Source organism: Urocitellus parryii, chromosome 11, assembly GCF_045843805.1.
Source record: "Urocitellus parryii isolate mUroPar1 chromosome 11, mUroPar1.hap1, whole genome shotgun sequence".
NCBI lineage: Eukaryota > Metazoa > Chordata > Mammalia > Rodentia > Sciuridae > Urocitellus > Urocitellus parryii.
The window spans coordinates 35,798,683-35,810,313 of NC_135541.1; the positions used below are offsets into that span (position 1 = coordinate 35,798,683).

At 40.6% G+C, this 11,631-nt stretch overlaps 1 protein-coding gene across 8 annotated transcripts in view; it reads right to left on the minus strand.

The window, feature by feature from the left end:
- Tut4 (terminal uridylyl transferase 4) overlaps nt 1-10,885 on the minus strand; it is a 120,903-nt gene extending 110,018 nt beyond the window's left edge. For all 8 annotated transcript variants that reach the window (XM_077791390.1, XM_026381680.2, XM_026381674.2 and 5 more), the window contains exon 1: nt 10,708-10,885. The gene's annotated coding sequence lies outside the window, so the exon portion shown is untranslated. The remainder of the gene's footprint in view (nt 1-10,707) is intronic.
- Between the last annotated feature and the right edge of the window lie 746 nt (nt 10,886-11,631).

Genomic DNA, 11,631 nt, shown 5'->3' on the forward strand with positions numbered 1-11,631 from the left:
CCCAGCCCGGTATAGTTTGGATCTCATTATGTCCCCCAAAGACCCATGTATTAAAGGCTTAGTCCCCAACTTGGCACTATGCACAGGTGGTAGAAATCCTAAGAGGTGTGGCCTAGTGGGAGGTCTTCTAGTCACCAAGGCAGTGCTCTTAAAAGTGGACAGTGGGACCCCCCTTCTCTTTTTTTCCCTCTTTCACTTTCTGGCCATTAGATGAGCAAAAGTTTAGCATCACATTGCCTCCATTATATGATGCCTCACCACAGGGTTGAAAGCACCAGGGCTAATCAATTATAGGTAAAACTTCCACCAAAATAAATCTTTTCTCTTTCTAAGTTGATTATCTCAGACATTTCTTAAGAGTAATGTGAAACTAACAGAAAATTGGTTCCAAGAAGTGGAGTGGTTGTTGCTATACCTGAAACAATGTGGAAGAGCCTTTTAAACTGGTTTGCAGGAAGAGTTTGGAAAAATCTAAAGAAGCAGGCTAAGAAAGCCTAGAATGCCATAAGGGATGTTGAATAGGTGATTCTGGTAGGGGTTCAGACCACCAAAATGCCTATAAAATACAGACAATAAAGGCTATGCTGATGCTGTTTCAGAGGGAAATGAGGACTCTATTGGTCAAACAGTAGCAACCCTTGTTACATAGTGGCAAAGAATTAGACTTGAGATCTTGTTGAAGGCTGAACTTAAATGTGATGGACTAGTTCATCTGGTAGAGAAAATTTCAAGGAATCAAAGCCCTCAAGAAGTAGTCTCAGTATTTCTGTCTACTTTTAGCCAAATTTATAGTGATAACCAGAAACAAAGAGAAACAGAACAGAAAGATTTGGAAAACTTGGTAGTTTGGCCAAAAAAAAAAAAAAAAAAAAAGAATATGTAAGGATAAAGCCAAGGAGGGTGTAGGTACTAAAGACATTAGTAAGATTAAAATGAAGCCAAGCACTATGCACTGAGAGGGTATCTCAGGAATCAAGATCCCCACTAGTGGCAGGCTAAAAGTTGTTGAAATGCAAATTTGTTTCAAAGTCTTTGCAGGACACAATCTTTCGGGAATAAAGCCTGAAAGCACTTCACTCTGCTAAGGATGCCTCTCCCTCTGACCAGACACAAGGCACTCAAGGGCCACTGCATCCAAGATTCAAGCAGGTCCAGGTATAACCTCCACTAATGGCAGACCTATGGTCCACATGATGTTGACTTTGCAGGCATACAGTTCTGGGGTCATGTAGGCTTTCAGAGATTTCAAAGAACACCTAAGAGGCCAGGCAGTATTTAGCAGGATGCATTGACAGGGCAATGCAAGGAACTGTGAGAATGAAACCAAAGCTACAATGGAGACCACAAAAATTCAGAGATACAGGCTGGGATTGTGGCTCAGCGGTAGAGCGCTCGCCTAGCACATGAGAGGCCCTGGGTTCGATCCTCAGCACCACATAAAAACAAATAAACAAAATAAAGGTATTGTGTCCAACTACAACTAAAAAATAAATTTTAAAAAAAATTCAGAGATGCCAGGAATATAGACAGACTGCCTGCCAAAGGAACAGCAGGCAGCACACAGAGCTAGTTTGAGAGAGTAGCCTTGTGGGCTGCAACCAGCCACAGATGTGGACTTTCCAAGTTTTTGGAAGTCCACTTCCCACCACATTGCCCTGCTGGGTTTCATTCTTGCTTTGGTCCTGATCTCTTCTTGGTATTTTCCTGTTCCTCCCTTCTAGAATGGAAATATTTAACCCTGTGCCATTATATCTTAGAAGTACCCAACTTTTTTTTTTTTTTAAATAGGGCTCACAGCTAAGAGTTTGTCTTTAGTCTTACAGAAGACTTTGAACTTTTTTTCATTGTTGTTGTTGTCTGTTTGTTGTGGCACTGAGGCTCAAACCCAGGGCCTTGCATATATATGCTAAGCAACTATTGAGTCACTGAATTATACCCCTAGCCATGCACTTAAGACTCTTAGGCAATGCTGGAATGGTTAAGCTTTGGGGGACTCTTGGAAATAGACTAAATACATTTTGCATTTTGAGACAGACCTGAGTCTTTGAGAGCTATGGGCAGGATGATACAGTTTGGATCTTAAATGTCCCCCGAAAGTCTACATGTTAAAGGCTTATTAGTCCCTAGATTAGTGCTACTAATAAGTAGTAGAAACTTAAAGAGGTGCCAAGTGCAGTGGCACATGCCTGTAATCCCTACAATTCAGGAGGCTGAGGCAGGAAGATCAAAAATTCAAAGCCACCCTCAGCAACTTACCAAGGCCCTAAGCAAGTTAGCAAGTCCTGTCTCAATACAAAAAATAAAAAGGGCTGGGGATGTGGCTCCGTGGTTAAGCACTCCTGAGTTAAATCCCTGGTACCAAAAAAAGAAAAAGAAAAAAACTTTAAGAGGTGGAGGCAGGTACAACCATGAATACCAGTAATCCCAGATACTCAGGAGGCTGAGACAGGAGGTTTGTAAATTTGAGGCCAGCCTCAGCAATGTAGTGAGGCCCTAAGCAATTAATTGAGATCCTGTCTCAAAATAAAAAATAAAAACAGCTGGGGATGTAGTTCAATGGCAAAGCATCCCTGGGTTCAATCCCCAGAGATAGAACAGAATAGAACAGAACTGAAAAGAGGGGGGACCTAATAGGAGTTCTTCCAGTCACTGGGTTCATGCCATTGAAGGGGATAGCATGACTCCAGTCCCTTCCTCTTTCTGCCTTTTGATTCCCAGCCATGAAAAATGTACTTTTGCCATATACTGCCACCATGATGCACTGCCTCACCAAAGGCCCAAAACCAACAGGGCTAATCAATCCTGGACAGAAACTTCCAAAACTATGAGCCAAAATAAACATTTCTCTTTATAAGTTGATTAACTCAGGTATTTGTTACAGTAACAAAGAGCTCACAAACTATATAATCCAGCAATTTCACTTTTGAATACATACCCAAAAGAACCAAAACCAGGATCTTAAAGAGATGTTTGTATACCCATGTTCACAGCTGCATTATTCACAGTTAAAACCCGGAAGCAACATAAATGTCCATCAATAGATGCATGGATAAGCAAACTGTGTTATACCAATGTTCTTGAGCCTTGGGCTGGGGCTGGGGCTCAGCAGTAGAGCACTCACCTAGCATGTGCAAGGCTCTGGGTTTGTTCCTCAGCACCACATAAAAATAAATAAATAAAATAAAGGTATTGTGTCCAACTACAACTAAAAATTTTTTTAAAAAAAAAGAATGTTATTGAGCCTTAAAAAGGAAGGAAATTCTGCAATATGCTAACACATGGATGAACCTTGAGGACATTAGTTAAATGAAATAAGCCAGTCACAAAAAGACAAATACTGTATGATTCCACTTACATGAAGTAATCAAAATCCTAGAGTCAAAGTAAAACAGTGATTGCCATGGGCTGGGGAAGGGGAAAGGGAAGTTACTATTTAATCACATTAAGTTTCAGTCTTATAGGATGAAAAGAGTTCTGGAGATAGATAATGGTAATGACTAGATTATTGATGCACTTAATAACAAAAATTATTAAAACTGTAAATTTTACATGTATTTTACCTCATTTTTAAAAACTGAAAAAAAAACGGTAAAATGGTAAATTTTGTTATATATATTCTACCCCAGGTTTTAAATTTTTTAAAAAGAAAATGAAGACACCCCACAAAATGGTAAAACATTTTTTCACAAATCAAGCATTTAATAAAAATCTAATATCCAAAATATATAAAGAATTCTTTAAAACACAATAATAAAGACAACCCAAATTTTTTAAATGGGCAAAGGATGTGAATAGACGTCTTTCCAAAGAAAATATACATTAGGCAAGAGGAAGATTAAGAGATGTTCAACATCATTAATTATTGTGGAAATGCATATCAAAACCACCATAAGCAGGGTGCGGTAGCACAAGTTTATAATCCCAGCAGCTCAAGAGGCTGGGACAGAAGGATTGAAAGTTCAAAGCCAACCTCAGCAATTTAACAAGGCCCTAAGCAACTCAACAACACCCTGTCTTGGGCTGGGGATGTGGCTCAAGCAGTAGCACGCTTGCCTGGCATGCAGCGGCCGGGGTTCGATCCTCAGCACCACATATAAACAAAGATGTTGTGTCCGCCGAAAACTAAAAAGTAAATATTAAAATTCTCTCTCCCCTCCCTCCCTCCCCCCCCCTTTAAAAAAAATTTTTAAAAAAAGACCCTGTCTCTAAATAAAATATTTTTAAAAGGGCTGGGAATGCAGTCAGTGGTTAAGCACCCCTGGGTTCAAACCCTGGTACCAAACAAACAACAACAACAAAAAAAAACCCACCATAAATTACCACTTCACCCACTAGATTTGCTATAATTTTTTTAAAAGATGTACACTATCAAGTTATAGTAAGAATATAGAGAAACTGGAAGCCTCACACACCTCGCTTTTGCTAAGGCTGGCTTTGAATTTGCAATCCTCCTGCCTCAGCCTCCCAAACCGATGGGATTACAGGTGTAGGCCACCATGCCCAGCCCATACAAAAACTTTTAAACAATGTTCATAGCAGCATTGTTCATAACAGACAAGTAGAAACAATCCCAATATCCATTAAATGACAAATGGATAAATCAACAAAGTGTGTCCACAGAATATAATACTTTCATCCATAAAAAAGAATAAAGTGTTAATACATGATACAGTATGGCCAAGACTTGGAAATATTAAGCTTAATCAAAGAAGATGGGTATAAAAGCCACATACTGTATTATTTAATTTATATGAAATGTCTAGAAAAGGCATATCTTTAGAGACAGAAAGTAGCTTACTGGTTGCCAAAGGCTTAGGGAAGGAAATAATAAACAGTAACTATTAATGGTACTGGGTTTCTTTTGGGGCTAATGAAAATATTCTGGAACTACATAGGTAGTTTCACAACCTAACAACAATACTAAAACCAATGAATTGTGATTTTAGGGGGAGATTTTTTTGCTTTGTTTTGTTTTACTTTAGCCATACTAGGGATTGAATCCAGGAGTGCTCTACCACTGAGGTACATCCACTGCCCTTTTTAAATTTTATTTTGAGGCAGATTCTAAATTGCCCCAGGCTAACCTCCAACTTGTGATCCTCCTGCCTCAGCCTCCAGAATCACTAGGATTATAGGCATACACCACCACACCCAGCTTGAGTCACTGGCATTACAGGAGTGTGCCACTGTGCCCAGCTTGAACTGTGCATTTTTTTAAACATAAATTTTATGATACTATCAACTATATCTCAAAGAAAAAGGAAAAAAAGAATACACTATTACATATTCCATTAGCCATTAAAGCAATAATGTTTTAACAAGTCATGAAGTCATAGTACTACATTTCACATGAGAAGCAGGGAAAAGGAAAATACTGCAGTAAGAGTATTACTATAGCCTGTAATCCCAGCAATTCAGGAGGTGGAGGCCAAAGGATTACAAATTGAAGGTCAATCTCAGCAACTTAGCAAGACCCTTAGCAACTTAGTGAGACCTTGTCTCAAAATAAAAAATTAAAAGGACCAATGAAGTAGTTCAGTAATAAAGTGCCCCACACACAATACACCCCCACACACAAATTTTATATATATAAAAATTATCTATAAATATGTGTGTGTGTGTATATATATATATACACACACACACATATATAATATGCAAACAATGTATCTCCAAGACCCTTCACAAGATACCTCCAAACACTATTTGAATTTCATTGGCCTACACTAATACGTAGCACATGACTGGCACTTAATGAATACTTATTAACTGATCAATTTTAATAATTATTTAAACTACAATGGCTAGCACACTGATGAGATGTAATCAGATTTAGTTATTTTATATAACTCATACTTTATGTGCTTAGAAATATTTTTTAACAACCTATGTGACTAGACACAATTAACATCCTATGCACACTACATTTTGACACCCCAAGTTTGAGGTGCAACATGGTGTAATGGTGAAAAGCTCTGGTTCTAACATCAGATGGCCTAACATCAGAAGTTGAACCCGATGCCTCAGTTCAAATCCTGGCTCTGCTGCAAACCAAATGTGAAATCTTGTTAACCCTTCTATACCTTCTTTGTTCATCTGTAAATGAAGATAATAGGATGACATGAGGACTGAGGGAAAAACTTGTAAGATCATGATATAGAAAATTAATTTCTTTAGCACATAGTAACTATACAGTAAACAACATTACAAATCAAATACCCACTTAAAACTATCAGATATGAGTAATTAACTTTTTTTTTTTTTTTGACAGAGCTGGGAACTGAACTCTGGGCTGACGCATGCAAGAGTTCTAACACAGATCTCCATCCCCAATCCCTACCTATTTCTTTTCCAAAGTACAGGCTGCTTTGTGTAGATCAGAACTTTTCTCACCTTTTTTTTAATATTTATTTTTTAGTTACAGGTGGACATAATATCTTTATTTTATTTTTATGTGGTGCTGAAGATCGAACCTGGTGCTTCACTCACAGTAGGCAAGCATTCTACCTCTGAGCCACAACCCCAGCCCAGAACTTTTCTCATTTTTATTGTCAGGCACTAAGTTTATATGAATGTTTTTCTCTCTTTCCAGGCCAGACTTCCCTATGCCTCCAACCTATTACTTTCCAATGCTAAACCAAAAAAAGTCAACTAGTCCAAGCCCGTGAGTGAAAAAAAACTTCCTGAGAAGCCATAACAAGGGCTGGGGATATAGCTCAGTTGGTAGAGTTCATGCCTTGCATGCATAAGGCTCTGGGTTCAATCCCCAGCACCACTGACAACAACAACAAAAATAATAATAATAATAATAATAATAATAATAATGTTGCTTAACAAGATAATTCTCCCAGATGTAGTTTTATTTCAAAAGACTCTTGTAAGTCAGGTGCACTGGAGCAAGCCTGTAATCCCAGAGACTAAGGAAGCTAAGGCAGGAGGATCACAGGTTCAAAGCCAGCCTCAGCAACTTCGTAAGACCCTGTCTCAAAATAAAAAATAAAAAGGGCTGGGGATGTGACACAGGGATGAAACAACCCTGGGTTCAATACCTGGTTAAAAAAAAAAGACGATGATGACTTATGATAAATCAAAAATTCTTAAACAGTATGATTTGGATCAAAGATCTTAGGCAAACACACACACACACAAACACACACACACAGTTTGAAACAAAGGAAAAGGAAAGTAGTATGAAAAAGAATACTTAATTACCCATTAAAAATGAATAGAATCTACTAGGAAAGAAGTCAAGAAGAAAGAAGTACTAGACTAGAAGTCAGAAAACAGTTTTAATCACGGGTCAAACATTATCTCATGTGGTGATCTAATTTGCAAGATAAAAATTCAAAAGGTGTCTAATATAAAGTACAAATACAAATGTCTGTGAAGTGAATAATTGAATGAACACATGCATGATCTTAGAAGGTTTCTCATTCTACAAAATTGAGAAAATACTCAATATACCCGAGAAGCAATAAGTCATATGTATTCGAGAGATCTGTTTTCAAATCTAACTCTATGGTTGTCAGCAAATTATTTAACTTCTGAGTCACAGAAACAGGGTTTTTACATCAAGCAAGTAAAAAAAATGCATAAACATGTCTAGTACTGAGCCTGCAACAAAGCAAGTGCTTTAATAAATTTTCTTCTCCTTTAATTCACAGGTAATTATAGACATCCAATGAGAAAATAGATATGCAAATAATTTAGAAACCATACCACACCAAATAATTAAATCTGTTACTTAACAGAAAAAATCTGAACTGCTAATCTTTGCATTTTTGTACCTTCTCTTCTTTTTGAGTTTATAAGAAACACTTAGGGACAACATGTGTTTTTTTGTTGGTGGTGGTTTTGTTTTTTATTTATTTATTTATTTTTAGTAATACATGGACACAATATCTTTATTTTGTTTATTTATTTTTATGTGGTGCTGAGGATAGAACCTGGTGCTTCACGTGTGCAAGGTAAGCGCTCTGCCACTGAGCCTCAACCCCTAGACCCAGCATGCTGGTTTTTAACATTCCCCAAATTAGGCAATTGTCTAGGATTCTAGAAATGAAAGAATTCATTTGGTATATGTAAACAACCAAAATTCTAAGATCAGTTTTTAAAAGTCCACATATCCTGCTTTGATCTATAGTGGCCTTGTCCCCTGTCTGTTTCAAGTCTTTCTAGAATTATTTGTTTTTGTTTTTGTTTTTTTTAAGAACATGACTTTAATTTGTAACATTATTTTATCAGAACATCTACAATTTATTTTAGAAAGTAATACATCTCACTGGATTCTATTATATGAAAATGGTTTTTGTTTTTTTCAGGATAAACAAAATTTACTGGCATCAGCATTTACAGGTAATGTTGGATATTTCATTTCTCTGAAACATTCCAAAGTCAATAAATTCAAACACCTTTTTCTATCCAGAGATTCTTATTTTTTAAAACTCTTATTTGTCGGGGATGAGGGTACGAAGATTGAACCCATGGGTGCTCTACCCCTGAGCTACATCCCCAGCCCTTTTCTTACTTTTTATTTTGAAACAAGGTCTAGCTAAGTTGCAGAGGCTTACTTCAAACTTACTAAGGCTGGTCTCAAACTAGTGATCCTCCTGCCTCAGCTACCCAAGAAGCTAGGATTATAGGCATGTGCCACTACCCCTGGCCAGATCCTGATTTGACATTCTATAAAGAATAAAACATAATTAATGATACTTATTATGTATGCCAAGGTTCACTTTGAGGTCAAAATAAGTTCTCTAATTACTAAGATGAGTCTGCTCTGAGAACTAATAAAAATTCTCTTTAAACAGTTTTTGAAAGTCTGAGATATTTATAATTGCAATTATAAATTCTGATTTTTAAAAAGTCTAAAATTAAAATGTAGACACTGTTCTAACCAACTTAACCTAAAACAAATGTAATGCTAAGTGTGATTCAGTATTTACAAAATTAAACTAAATTTGTGCATGAAAATATTTTTTAACTTATCTGTATGATTAACAATTTGAATCAAGACAAGAAAGATCTTAAATTTCATTTCTGTATTTAGATATTTGCTAGACTTTAAACATTAAGTGTCAATATCTTTCACTTCCACTTCCAAATTATTTCAAGGAAGCTTTAGTTTTTCATTTTCCTCACTAGCCAAATGAAAAACTGCGAAGAGCAGGAAATTTTATTTAAAATAAGACTTTTTTAAGGAACTTTCTATTTTTAAAGCTTAAAATTCTTATCTTCCCTAAAGCATATGGTTTTTAAAACTTTTTATAATTTGCTTATAAAAGCATCAACGCACACGAGGCAAAGTGAGTTTATTAATTATCTTAAGCAATGCTTTCTAAATGAAACAATATTTCTTTATAAGTTGTGACTAAACAGAACTAGGATGCAGTGTACAACAAACTTAAAGGAGACAAGCACGGATTGAGTAAAGAAAATTTCAGCATACATACACAAACTCAACTTTTCTTTTTAAGCCATCCCACAATTCAACACCGTGGCACGGCATTTTCTCTAAAATTATCATATCTGTTTGGAATTATCCCATTTTATTAGCTAGTAATTCTTACTACTTTAACAAACAGGATATGTTGTTTCACCAAATGTTACAAACATTTTGCTGCTGCAAGACTTGGGGGATAAAAATCTCTGGAAATAAAAGGTAGCCTGATCCACTAGAGCTAATTACTAAATGCATGCCAACAATACAATTTGAATTGCATTTCTGGACACTAATTTATGGAGATCACAAATGGGAGCCGAACGTCAAACGTCTATGGAACTACTTTTGTATCAAAATAAAGAAACATGATATACGGAAACTAAGATCTCCGGCAAGGTACAAAATTTATCTGATTTAAGATTTGGTGTTCTAAAAAATGTTTATTCAACGCTGTTAAAACAACAAGAATACACCCCATTCAGGCACGACTAGAAATCTCGCTGATGTGCTTCTTTTAGGTCTAAACATCTCTTTTCCAATCCAGATACCAAAAGGATCTAAAACCTCTTGCGGAGGCGTGCAGCACACTAGGGGAGTGCTGTCTGTTTACAAATACGAATCTCACAGTTACCCACGTCAAAAGCGCGCATTACCACCATTCGACCGGGGGGCGGGGGAGACAGAGAAGGCGGGCGAGCAAGAAACGAAATCCACACACAGACACCTCTGCCTTCTCCCACAAGGACGAGCCTGGGGAAAATATTGTGTGTGTGTGTGTGTGTGTGTGTGTGCGCGCGCGCGCGCGCGCATATGTGTGTGTGTTTACACGTTATATATACATCTATATATAAACAAGGGTGAAAGATAAAGCACCCATGACAGGGAACCATACTGGATCCAAGAGAATGCTCCAAACCATTCCCGTTAAGTCAAAATCCAACTCGCGGATCTACAACAGGTTTCGGCCCCGGGCTGGTAGCCCCAGCCTCAACACAGAGTTCGGCCCGAAGAGCCCCAATGCCCTCCTCAGGCCGCCCAGGCCGCCGTCTCTACCTCCCACACCTCAGCCTTCCCATGGGACACCCGAAGCCTGCTTCGGCAAAGAAAGAATTGTCAGGCCCCAAGAGGGCGGCTGAGAAGAGCTCGGGCCAGGCCCGACACCTGCGAGGCGCCGCACCTGAAGAGGACAAGCTGGGGGCCGCCCGGCCTTCCCGAGCACACCCCCCTCGGCACCCCGCGCAGCGCGGCCGCCGGAACCTCCGTACCTGCGAGGCCCGCGAGCTACAGGCGCGCGCGGCGCCTCCTCATCTCAGTGGCTCCCGCTCCCCCTCCGCCTCCCGCTGCCGGTGCCGCCGCCGCCGCCGCCGCCGCCGCCGTCGCCGCCGCTGGAGGCCGGGACACGACGAGCTCAGGACTCCACCGCCATGTCCGCCGCGCCGCGAACTGCATTGTGGGGGGGAAGGGATGGGGAGGGGGAGGAGGAGGGAGAGGGAGAGAAAGAGGAGGACCCGCTGAGGGGAGGGGGCCGAGGCCGAGTGGGAGCCCTGGAGAGGGGGAAGGGAGAGAGGAACGGAACCCTGAATGGGGTCCTGGCTTGGGCGGGGGGAGACGGGCGCCGAGGCCTGGAAGCCCCGACGCCGAGGAATTGTTCAGGGGTGTCCCCTCCCTTGCTTTTGGGGTCCCCCAGGCACCCGTTAAACCGAGAGGGGAGGGGGGAGCACCCTGGGGGAGGGGCCACCCTCAGGGGTGTGCGGTGGCCACGAGGAAACAATGGGGAGGGGGCCGAAGTAGTAGGACTGCGCACTCACACCCACGCTGAGGAAAAGGGAGCGCGCGCGAGGACACTCGTTAGCTCGAGAGCAGGGGGCGGGCCCCCTAGCGGAGGGCGAGGGTCGAAGTCACCGGGGCTTTCGGGGAGGGCGGAGCTACAGAGAGAGGGTCGCGAGGTCCCGCAGCCCGCCCGGGCACCGCCGAGCCTAAGGAAGCCCAGGACTCGCGAGGTCGCGCTGCTCACTTCAGGTTCCTGTGCTACGCAGGGGACCCCCGGCGGGAAAAGGGACGCGAAGGCGCCGCGCGCTCAAAGCTATCTCCCAGGGGAGGAAGCCCTGCCCTGGGTGTGCACCCTCGGGCTTGGCACTCCGCGGCCTGAGTCTCGGTGGACCCTGGGCGGCCAGTGCAGGCTCCTGAGC